Here is a 10707-nt window from a genome sequence, read left to right on the forward strand (position 1 = left end):
CATTTTCTTAAAACCAGAGGAGGTGGTTTAATATTCTCATTCTCTCTCTCTCTCTCTCTCTCTCTCTTTCTCTCTCTCTCTCTCTCACACACACACACACACTCTCTCCCTCTCCCTCTCTCCCTCTCTCCCTCTCTCCCTCTCTCTCTCTCTCTCTCTCTCTCTCTCACTTCTGCAGCTCACAGAACATAATAGGATGAGGTCAGGAGCTCCAAGTTATCCAGTCCCCACACTCATGAGTCAGCACAGAAACCTGCATCTTCACACCATTATCTGGTATAAAAAGCTTAATCCACGTATTGTTTGACCAATAAAATGTAAACAAAAATTCTGCACAGCTAATATAAGGAACCTTGGAAGACAGCATATTCCATCCCTCTTGTTTGATAAATCTAAGAGAAGAGCAATTTGCACAAGCCTTACAGTACAAACTCACAGACGATTCTCGACTCTCCACTGGTAAGTATTCTTTTCAAAATAACAAGTTAACAAACAATACCGATTAACAAAGGAGGCAAATATTTAAAGGTTCTCACGTGTGGATATTTTTTTAAGTTCTGTTTTAAAACTGAGTATGTGACCATGCTGCTCTTTCCACCAACAGCAGTAACAATTAACTCGTTTGTAAAAATGTCACTTTAAGACATTTAGATTATGATAAACACTTCTAAATTTCCTCTCAAAACAAAAATAATTTGGTTTCAGATTTCACTTAAACAGAAAAGCAAAGAATATTGACTCTGAAAGTCCCCCCCCCCACCTTTTTTTGTTAAAACCCTTTCTCCCCCCTCCCCAGGCTTTCTTCTCTTTTGTGGGCATGCTCTCAAACGCGTGAGATGGAGGACAATACCACAATGCAACTGCAGGCTTCCTGCCTACTCTTCAGTCATTATTCTGAAGGCTTGAGAACCTTCAAAACATTGCTTGGGTTGTTTGAAATTCCCTCTTTCAGATTTCTCCCTCCTTCATGGAACATATATTTAAAAGGATGACTTTGAAAATGTCTTGCTGCATACACCCAATCAGAACTCTCTACCCAAAATAAAACGCTAGCCTTCGAAAGGTGGGATGTAAATGTCTCAAGTCTGGCAAAACCAATCTAAAAGTACAAAACAGAAAGAATATATTTCTGGCCAAGCATAAAAATAGCATTTTCTCGTATGTATATCAATCCTGTTTCTGAAAATTTTCTTTTTTATATGGAGGTATCTTGAAGATTATAATAGTACCACCACTTTTTTTAAAAACAATCTAAAGGTCTCAAACTACATCGGTTGAATAGAAATTATTCAGCCCAATAATTATTATTGATGAAGGAGAGTTCACACCAAAATGAAGTGCATTCATTTATTTTAAAAAGTTGTCAGGGCAGAAAAAACTACCAGCAGCAGTTACCTGGAAACCTGGGGAAATTCCCATTTCCTCTGACCACTTTGATGGTGGCAGTAGTACTTATTCTAATAAACTTATTTGGTTGTTAAGATAAACCAATGAAGTTATTCGACTGGAGGGAGGGGGTATATAAACTATCCACCCAGCTCATCATGGGTTCTTTCCTTTTTAAAGGCAAAAGCATTAAAAATGAAGGTGAAACATACTGGTTCATGAATAACAACTTGTCAAATTGCTACAATAAATAAAAATTTTCCCACATCCTAACAAACCTAACAAAAAGACTAATTTATTTTAAACAGCATTCAATGAAGCTCAATCCCAGCACAACATAATAATTTAGCTACTTCCCTGGAGTTTGTTATAATGGGATTTAACCTGTATACTCAACATTAAATTAGCCATGAGGCTTATCCTAATTGAGGATTACGGTGACTTCTGCAGTCATTTCCCATCTATCCATCCACCACTTTCCAAGTTACTCAACCCAACTCTGCTGCCATGGCTACCTACCAACAGCAAAGCCATAGGGAGCAGTGGATTATCCATTACTAGGTAACACCCAGGCCAATATTCCCTTCCCATCATGATGTGGACGATGATGGGTTAAAATCAGGAATCTAAATCAGTCTGTTGTCCAGAAAGTCACACTTCGTCATCCTCTGAGCCTCTAACTAGGGAAATCAAACATTTCAGAAGAATACCTTCATAGGTGAACAGCAGGCAAAAAAAAGTTACACTCTTTCCTACAATTTAGCAATAAAAAAATTAACAAAAAAAGTAGGATACAGGTGTTCCTAATGAAAAAAAGGAAAAGGACGAAGAGAAAAGACTAGTTCATTTGCTCTGTAGAATATTCTTTGAATAGGTGAAGCCCGTGTGCCTCCTGGGTCAGACTTCTTCCCTTTACCTCTAGGCCACAAAGTTCACTACAGTCAGTTAAAGTAAACCTTTATTACCGTCCCCTGTCATTGGCCTAGGTCAGCAGAGCCTACCAAACTGAGTTATTAGTGCTGACGAAGTGGGGAAGTGGCAGCACGTAGTCTAAGAAGATTATCCAGTGTGTGGATAAACCAGCCTCCTGGACTCTGGCAGCCTTCCCTTCTACTCCTGCTGTGTATCTTCTGGCCATTTTCCTGTTCATTTAACAACTCTCCACCAGAAGTTGGAAAGGGAGAGGCGGTTCAATTTAAGTCAATCCCATTGTTTGTCAGGGGGCTGAAAATAAGGTTAGGTTCTGGATAAATTGCGTCCTTAACCCAAAATAATCTCCCAAACCCTGTCAGAAAACCAAGTGGGCCAAATTAATTTACCTCGAAAACATTAACAAAGTGAAGAAATAAGCCTCTCACAATACAGCACCTCCTTCACTTCAACTGTGAAATGTTCATTTTGTAACCACCCCACCCACCCCCCAAAAAGCACTCAAAATGGAAGAAAATGCCTACATTTTACTGCAGCGTTCAACCTCAATGCTATCCCTGAGGATCTAAACTAATACAGTCATCCCTTTCTTTCATCTGAACTATGAGGAAAAAGTTAACATACATTTCAACACTAATTTTCTGCTCCCAAAGCCATAACCACTCAGCAATGCAAATAGGGAATATTCTTCACTACAAAGTATAATAAATTCAAACCAAACCGGGTCAGGTTCTCTCTGGTTTAACCTATGAGAAACCGCAGTACCTCTTCAATCATGATTAAGAGAGTAACAACTGCGTTAAATTGTGGTCCCTTTGCTGTGTAGACAAATAATAACTGCAGGCTACATTCATTCCAAACTTGCAACAAATTAAGTTTTCAAAAGTAGTCTACATCCTCTGGCCAAGGCTTGAAATCATACAGGTTAAAAAATGCAAAACGAACAAAAACCCTACAGCCATTTATTTTAATACCAATTAAGGACAGGATAATAATAGCTTGTTATCTTACCAAAATAAGAATGTTTAATCATTCTTTTCAAAGACTTCTCAAAAACAAAATAGTCTTCAAGTTAAAAAAGAGCCATTCTAAAATCATACTGTTAATACACAAAAGACTGTATTTTTTTATGTATTTGTAAATTCTTTAATATGTCCCTGACATAGTAAGGAAGTTTATTTCAAAAGACCAGTCAAGAAAGCATTAGTAAGTAACCATTTCAGAACTATTTTTTATTTACATGTCTCCTAGAAAAGGGGTCCAGGGCCCAACAGTACATTAAGTCCTTCCTGAATTCTAACTTATTTGCTTAGAGGGTAGGAGGTGATCTATAGAAAAAGTCCTTATACAGGAGGAAAAATGCACAAGACAGTGAAATTATTTAATATAATCCTAATACCCAAAGCTCTAATACCATTGAATCTTTTAATGAATTTGTTAATCTCGGTCAACTCAAAACCACCATTCTAAAGCATAAAAAAGGAAACCCTGTTAACTGGGCTGGAGTTGTTCTGCATTTTCAAAGCCTCTGTAGTTAAGGAATATTTCATGGTACAAACATTTCCTATAACTGCTCTAGAAACATTACAGCTTCCCACTTAGTCCATGACCCTCACATCCAAAATTTACTTTTTATATGCCAGAAGCTGCCATACGCTTTTTTTAAATGCTGATTGAACAGTTAAGTCACTTCTATCCATACATAAAACACGTCTATAATTTAGGATCACTGGCAATCTAGACTGCTGCTCATTTAAATGCAGAACCTGAAGCAACCTCCGTGACAGGAGCTATAGTGTTCAATATCATTTTACATGTTCGAGAGGCTTCGTCTTACATACAAACAATGAACCCAGCAGGGTTCTTCATCCTCGAGCCTCCAAGATTGTTATTTCTTTAAGGGTGTTCGTAGATAAGGCAACATAAGCAGTCAAGTTTTAATAGCTAAACATTTTTTTAAGACACTAAAAAGAAAACAGTATTCCCACCCATTTTCCCTTTCTTCTGTTCATCTCATTCCCTGCTTTTGGTATTCAACAGGGGTGTGTATCGGATGAAACGCTTAATAAAATAATTATCCCAAAGACCAAGGATACTCTAGAAACCAGTCATAGTCGCTGCCTCCTACGGGAAGGGAACTGGAGGGGTCGGAGGAGGAGACAGACTCATTTGCCAACGATTGTGTACCTTTCCAGGTGGGTAGCGTATCTGATGTAACCTATTCTAAATAAGCAATAATTAAATTAGAGCAAGCAGTTCACAAACTTGCGAATTTCCGTTTAACATTTCAGTTTCTGCGGCATTTCCCGGAGACCTGGGATTTCTTGCCCCCGTTATCCTCCCAACAACCTGCTGCCACCAACAGCGCCGCGCTCCCGCGGCCCGGGGCCCGCTCCACGGCCAGGCATTTAAACCCCGGCGAGGCAGCACTCCCGCTCAGCCCCGCTGCTCCGCGGCGCGGCGCGCCAGCTGGTCCTCGCCTTCCTGTTTCTTCACGGGGCAGGCGTAATAACAAAAACGGCTTGGCTTTGAAGCGCTACTCGAAAACTGCAAATAGGAAGTCTTCGCGTGCGGCAGGGGGGTAAAAAACAAAGTTCTGACTCGCAGAGAATCTCAACCTTCCGCGCCGGTCCGGGTGGGAATCCCGACCTCCCTGCGGAGGGAGATCCGGAGCCGATGCTCGGTCCCTCTGACAACTGCTCTCCGGGTTAACTTTCCACCCCGAGCGCCCTCGAGCTGCCGGGGAAGCGACCGAGCCTTCCGAAGACTCGGACTGTTGTGTTGTTTTTTTTAAGACATATGCAAGACAAACAGTTTCTTTAAATCACTACAAACTGCATCTATGTACGTAAGAAGATTAGAGGGGGGAGGGGGGAGGGAGTGGTCGTAATACAGACAGCCAAACCCGAAATGTACCCACCAACTTCCCACTTGCCATATCCCCGCCTTCACACCAGAGGTAGCAGAATGCCTTTTCAGTAAGCTGCTGAGAACCCACCCGTGCCCAAAATGGAAATTCCGCAGATAATTGGTGTGAAAAATATTTAAAATGCCCGAGTGCAGGAGTAAACACTGCAAAATCCCACCCCAGCCTGAATACGACCGGGAGGCAGGGTGGGGGTCGGCGGGGGTCTGTGCGGCTTCCCCCGCCCCCTAACTCCTCCGAATAACTGCGAAGGAGCCACGGCAGCGGGCAGAGGGGGACGCGGGCAGCTTCCCAAAGCCGCCCTCAAGGGCTGGAGAGGCGGGAGGAAGATAAAACTTTAAAGGCAGGAGAGGGAAGTGGGCCCCCGCGATCCCCCAAACTCCTCGAGGTGACCCCTCCCTGCGGGAACCCCTCGAAGCCCCAAGTCGGCTGCCGCCCAGCTTGGGCTGCCTCCCGGCTGCGGGGAAGCGGCGCGGCCCCGGCACCCCGAAACTCTCTCAGCGCGCCCCCCCACTCGGCGCGCCCCTCAGCGCCTCCGCGGAGCCCAAGCCACCGGCTGGCGGCAGCCCCGGAGACTCGTCCTCTCCCCTCCGCCTCGCACCCACTCCCTCGCCCACTGCTGCTCCTCCTTTATCTGCACTCACCGCCCGCCGCCATTTTCCTCGCAGCTCAGCTTTAAATCGGAAACTCGCTGCTCAGCCCGCAGCCGCCACAGCCGCCGCCGCGTCCGCCACCGACCCAGCCACCGCGGCTGCCGCCGTCGCTGTAGAAGGGCTGAGCAGCCAGCGGCTGGAGCCGCGCCCCGGGGACCGCCGGGATATGTAGTCCCCGGGCCACGCCCAGCACTACCGGTCCCAGGGGGCCTTGCGCGGCCTGGGCGCTGGGTGCCCCTGCCGGGCAAGGCTTCCGCGACGCGAGGGCGTGGCTTGGTAGACCCTCCTCGGGATCTGGCGCACTTACCACTTGGGAGCTGCTGCGGGCTGGGGAGAACTGGAATGCACCTCTATCCTTAATTTTTTCATATTTATATTGGTCCAGTCATATCTAATACTTAAGGATTGTTTATTGTGTGGTAGAACTGATCCTCAAAACGAGCATCCTTTAGGGACCACTATTATCCTCATTGTTCAGAGGAGCAAACTGAGGCACAAGGTCAGAAGCGTCGGGGCTGATTATTAGATGTTCAAGTCACTGGGTAAAAGCTTGCTGGGCTGTAGAATAGTCACGATATATTCAATCTTAAAGTATCATGCCACTGAGTACTTATTTACAACGGGGAAACAGCTTGCTTTTCTGGAGAGATCTGCAAACACAACCTGAACCAAGTAATCAACCACCAATCACCACACTTAACATCACCAACAATAGATCAAACTGACATTATGTGACTCCTGGTATGATGCAATGGGAAAGTCAAAATGCCACCCTTGTAGTACTCTTGTTTTTTGTTTGGTTTTTTTTTAAGGCGCTAAACTGAACCTAACTATGAAAAAACATTCAGACAAATCCAGAATGCAGTGTATGCTGCAAAACATCCAGCTTGAAAGAGGTGGAAACCAAATGCAATATGTGAGCCTTGATTGGATCCAAGTTGTCGTCGGTTTTTTTTTATGTAGAAAGGACTTTGGAGGAAATTTTTATATGGACTATATATTAGACAATAATACTGAATCAATATTAAATGGCTTCAGTATAATAGAATACAATAAATACCCACTTACTAGCTCCACCGCTGTCACTTCCCACCTGCGCTATTGCAGTAGCTTCCTCACCGCTCCCTGCTTCCATTCCCCCTTTTCCTCTTGGAGTCTATTCTCAACATAGCAGCTAGAATGATCTTGGTGAAAACCAAGTCATTTACTGTCTCTCCTCCAAAATCTTTGTAGTTAAGCCTCACACATCCTGTGTCTCCCCTCCCTTTCCCTTTCTAAATTCATCAGTCATTACTCGTCCACCCACTAGTGACTCCTTGGGGTCTCTCCAACATGCCTAGCATACTCTAGCCTCAGAGAGCTGGCATTTGCTATTTCCTCTGCCTAGTTCACTTTTTTTCCAGAAAATCCAAGTCTCTCACTTCCTCATCTCTCCTTGGTCATCATCCAAATGTCACTTCTTCAGTGAGGGCTTCCCTAATTTCTCTATTTTATGTTTCCACCCACTCCGGTCCCAGCTTTCCCTACCACTCTTCTCTGTTTCATTTCTCTTCATAGCACTTTTTATCATTGGAAACACCGCATTTTTTGTTTGCTTATGGTATTTATTATCTCTTTTTCTCACTAGAATGAAAGCTCCATGAAGGTGGGGTTGTCTATTTTGTTCTCAAATGTAGTCTTAGCAACCACTACAGAGCTTAGCGATAGAATGCACTCATTCAATATTTGCTGCAAGGATGAATTCACTCCTCCAAACAACAGATACTGATACTCTGTTAGATGTTGAGAATCCAGAACTGGAATGTTAAGATCCTGCATGACCTTTCACCTGAACTACACCTTGCTTCTCCCATTAGTCTTCCTATAAGCCACTCCCTACACAGTAGCTAGAGGGAGCTTTGAAAAATCATAAATTACCGTGTGTCACTTCCAACCTGAACATGTTCCAATGGCATCCCATTGCATTTGAGATAAAACCCAGACCCTAACTGATCTTGTCTCTGCTTTCTTATCTGATCTCAAGTAATATATCTCTTCTCATTTCTTACCCCGTGCCGGATACCAACATTCCTGATGTTTCCTGAACATACCAAGCATGCTCCTGCTGCGGGACCTTTCACTTTGCTGTTCTCTTTGCTGTCTGAAATTTTCCTTTCTGGTTTGCTCCTCATTGTTATCATTAAGATCTCTTCTGAAAAGTCTCTTCCTCAGGTAGATCTAAGCACTCCGCCCACACACACATTCACATTACCCTGCCTTACTTTCTTCAGAATGATTAACCCTATCTGAATTTTTTGAATTGTCCATCTCCCTCTCTAAACCATAAGCTGCAAGAGGGCAGGGAATTTGTTTAGTTCACAGCAGTGTCTCCAGCACTAGATTAGTGGCTGGCCTGTAGTAGGCACTTAATAAATACTTGGGGAAGAAAGAAGAAGGGGGAAAAGGAGTGGGGGGGGAAAGAAGGAAAGAAAAAAGAAAGGAAATCAATTTATTAATTCTATCACCCTACCCCAAGATTTAAATTCAAAAAAGGAACTTGTCCAAAAGGTCTAGTTTAGGTCACATGTTGTACATGCAACTACAGGCTACCGGACTGAAAATAACGTCAACCAGCCTGCCGACCATTTACTCTAAAATAATTCAGGTGGGAAAAAAATACACACATGTGCATGTAAGTAAATGTGGCAAACTTTTATCAATTAGTATATCTAGGTTCAAGGTACACAGGTGTTTCTTGAATTATTCTTGCAAGTTTTCTGTTCTCGGTCTTTCATTATCTCCATTTGACAACTGAGTAAATGGAGGCATTGAACAAGTAATTTGCCCAAGGGTATGAGCTACTAAGTGCTAAAGTCAGGATATAAACCCAGGCTCACAAGCTCATATTCTTAACTATTATTCTTTATTGCCTCTCCATAGACACAAAAACAATAGACATTTAACTGTTGCACCTAACAAGTCTAGAGGTAAGCAGTTTCAGAGTGTGTTCATCAAAGACCTTCAGCTCCACCATCTTTAGCACATTGACGTTATGTCCTCAGTTTATAGCCTCATGGGCACAAGATGGCTGCCAGAGCTGAAGCATCACATCAACTCACAAATCAAATCCAAATGCAGGAAGCAGAAGAGTGAATAGATGTTGAGAAAGACATTGTCTCTCTCCCTTTTTCTTTCATATATAAAACTGTTTCCCAAAGTTTCTCCTTTCCCCTCATTGCTCCCCACCCCCAAGGCAAATGCCCCGGTACTTCTCATTAGAGTGAAGGTAAGGCATGCATTGTTACCCCTAGCTGCAAGGAAATCTGGAAAGCCAAGCATTTAGTATTTCAGCCATGAATGGATAAGTAAATGCTTCTCAGTTATCTGGTCCAGCCCAGAGGATCTGCTTCTGTCCCTGCCCCTCTCACAGTCCCCTGCATTCTTCTCTCTTTTATTGTATGACAATATCCCCTAGTGGCTAAGAGTGTGGGCTTTGGCACTCACAACCTGACTCGCTCAGCTGGTTCTGCTCCTTATAAACCTGTGTGATAATGGCTGGTTACTTAAACTTTGCGTGCCTCCATTTCCTAACAGGGGAACCACAATGATAATACCTATTTCACAGGGCTATAATGAGGATTAAATAAAACAATACTGATAGCCCTAAGAGCGGTGTCAAGCACAAAGTATACCCACAATAAATGTTAATAATGATTATGTATGGCAGTTTCAAACTTGGGGTTTGTAGGAATTAATATCCAAAGGTTAGAGACGATTTCCTCCTTTTCCCTCCATTTTGCCTCATTATAGTTATTACAGTCTGAAATTTTCCTGCAAGTGAAAATAGATTGCTCAGGCAGATACCTCACCCCTGCACGTGGCTAAGACTCTGTTTCAAAATACCTAATCTGAAAATGACCTGGCACTGGTCCCGGCTACACCCCCAGACTGTACTCTGAACCATTCCACTCCCCGGGCAGGACACACACCTGACAGGGTGGCAGACACACAGACAGAAGAGAGTTAGAGCCAACCAGAGCTTTATTTGTTGGTTTGCTTAAAGGTGGGAAACGCCTCTGCAAAGAATCACATTTAAGGCAAATTTGGAGTCCTAAAAAGCAGCCTGAGCTTTTCAGCTCAGGGTAACTGTGTTCATGCCTTTCACTTTAAACCTAGATCATGGTTGGCGACCTGTCATTTTCATACCACATGTGGCACACAAGCCAGCCGAAATTGGCACCTGGTCTGGCTGCAACAGACTTGCCCAGCCTCACAACCTGCAAATGACTCTCCACAGCTGGAAGAATTTTAAGCCCAGCTCACTTCTTTTTTAAATTCCTGAGACTGACTTACTAAATGCATTTGCTTTGGGGAAAAAAAATAATAATTTGTTACCAAATGCTTAAAAAGTACCCATTGCAGGAAGGCTAAAAAACAATTTTTTTAAGGTGTAAGCAAGGATGAGGGGAAAATGGAACTTGTACACATTGCTGGAAACAATGTAAAATGGTGCAGCCATTTTTGAAAACTCCGGCAGGTCTTCAAAATGTTAAACATAGCGTTGCCACATGACCCAGCATTTTCGATCCTAGGTATATACCCAAGCTAATTTAAACCATATGTCAATAATGCATACGTCAAAACAAAAACCTGCACAGAAACGTTCATAGCAACATTATTCATAATTTCCAAAAAGTGGAAACAACCCAAATGACTATCAACTAATGAATGATTGGACAGATGTGGTCTAGCCATACAATGGAATATTATTACACAATAAAAAGGAGCGAAGTACTGATACATACTATGACATGGGTGAACTGTGAAAACATC

The 10707-nt window shown here is 43.1% G+C and overlaps 1 protein-coding gene across 13 annotated transcripts in view; it reads right to left on the bottom strand.

The window, feature by feature from the left end:
• The window catches only part of NCOA3 (nuclear receptor coactivator 3), a 95188-nt gene extending 89171 nt beyond the window's left edge, over positions 1–6017 (bottom strand). For all 13 annotated transcript variants that reach the window (XM_053927168.1, XM_053927177.1, XM_053927175.1 and 10 more), the window contains exon 1: positions 5887–6017. The gene's annotated coding sequence lies outside the window, so the exon portion shown is untranslated. The remainder of the gene's footprint in view (positions 1–5886) is intronic.
• Positions 6018–10707: the final 4690 nt, after the last annotated feature.

Source organism: Desmodus rotundus, chromosome 6 (genome assembly GCF_022682495.2).
Source record: "Desmodus rotundus isolate HL8 chromosome 6, HLdesRot8A.1, whole genome shotgun sequence".
Lineage (NCBI taxonomy): Eukaryota > Metazoa > Chordata > Mammalia > Chiroptera > Phyllostomidae > Desmodus > Desmodus rotundus.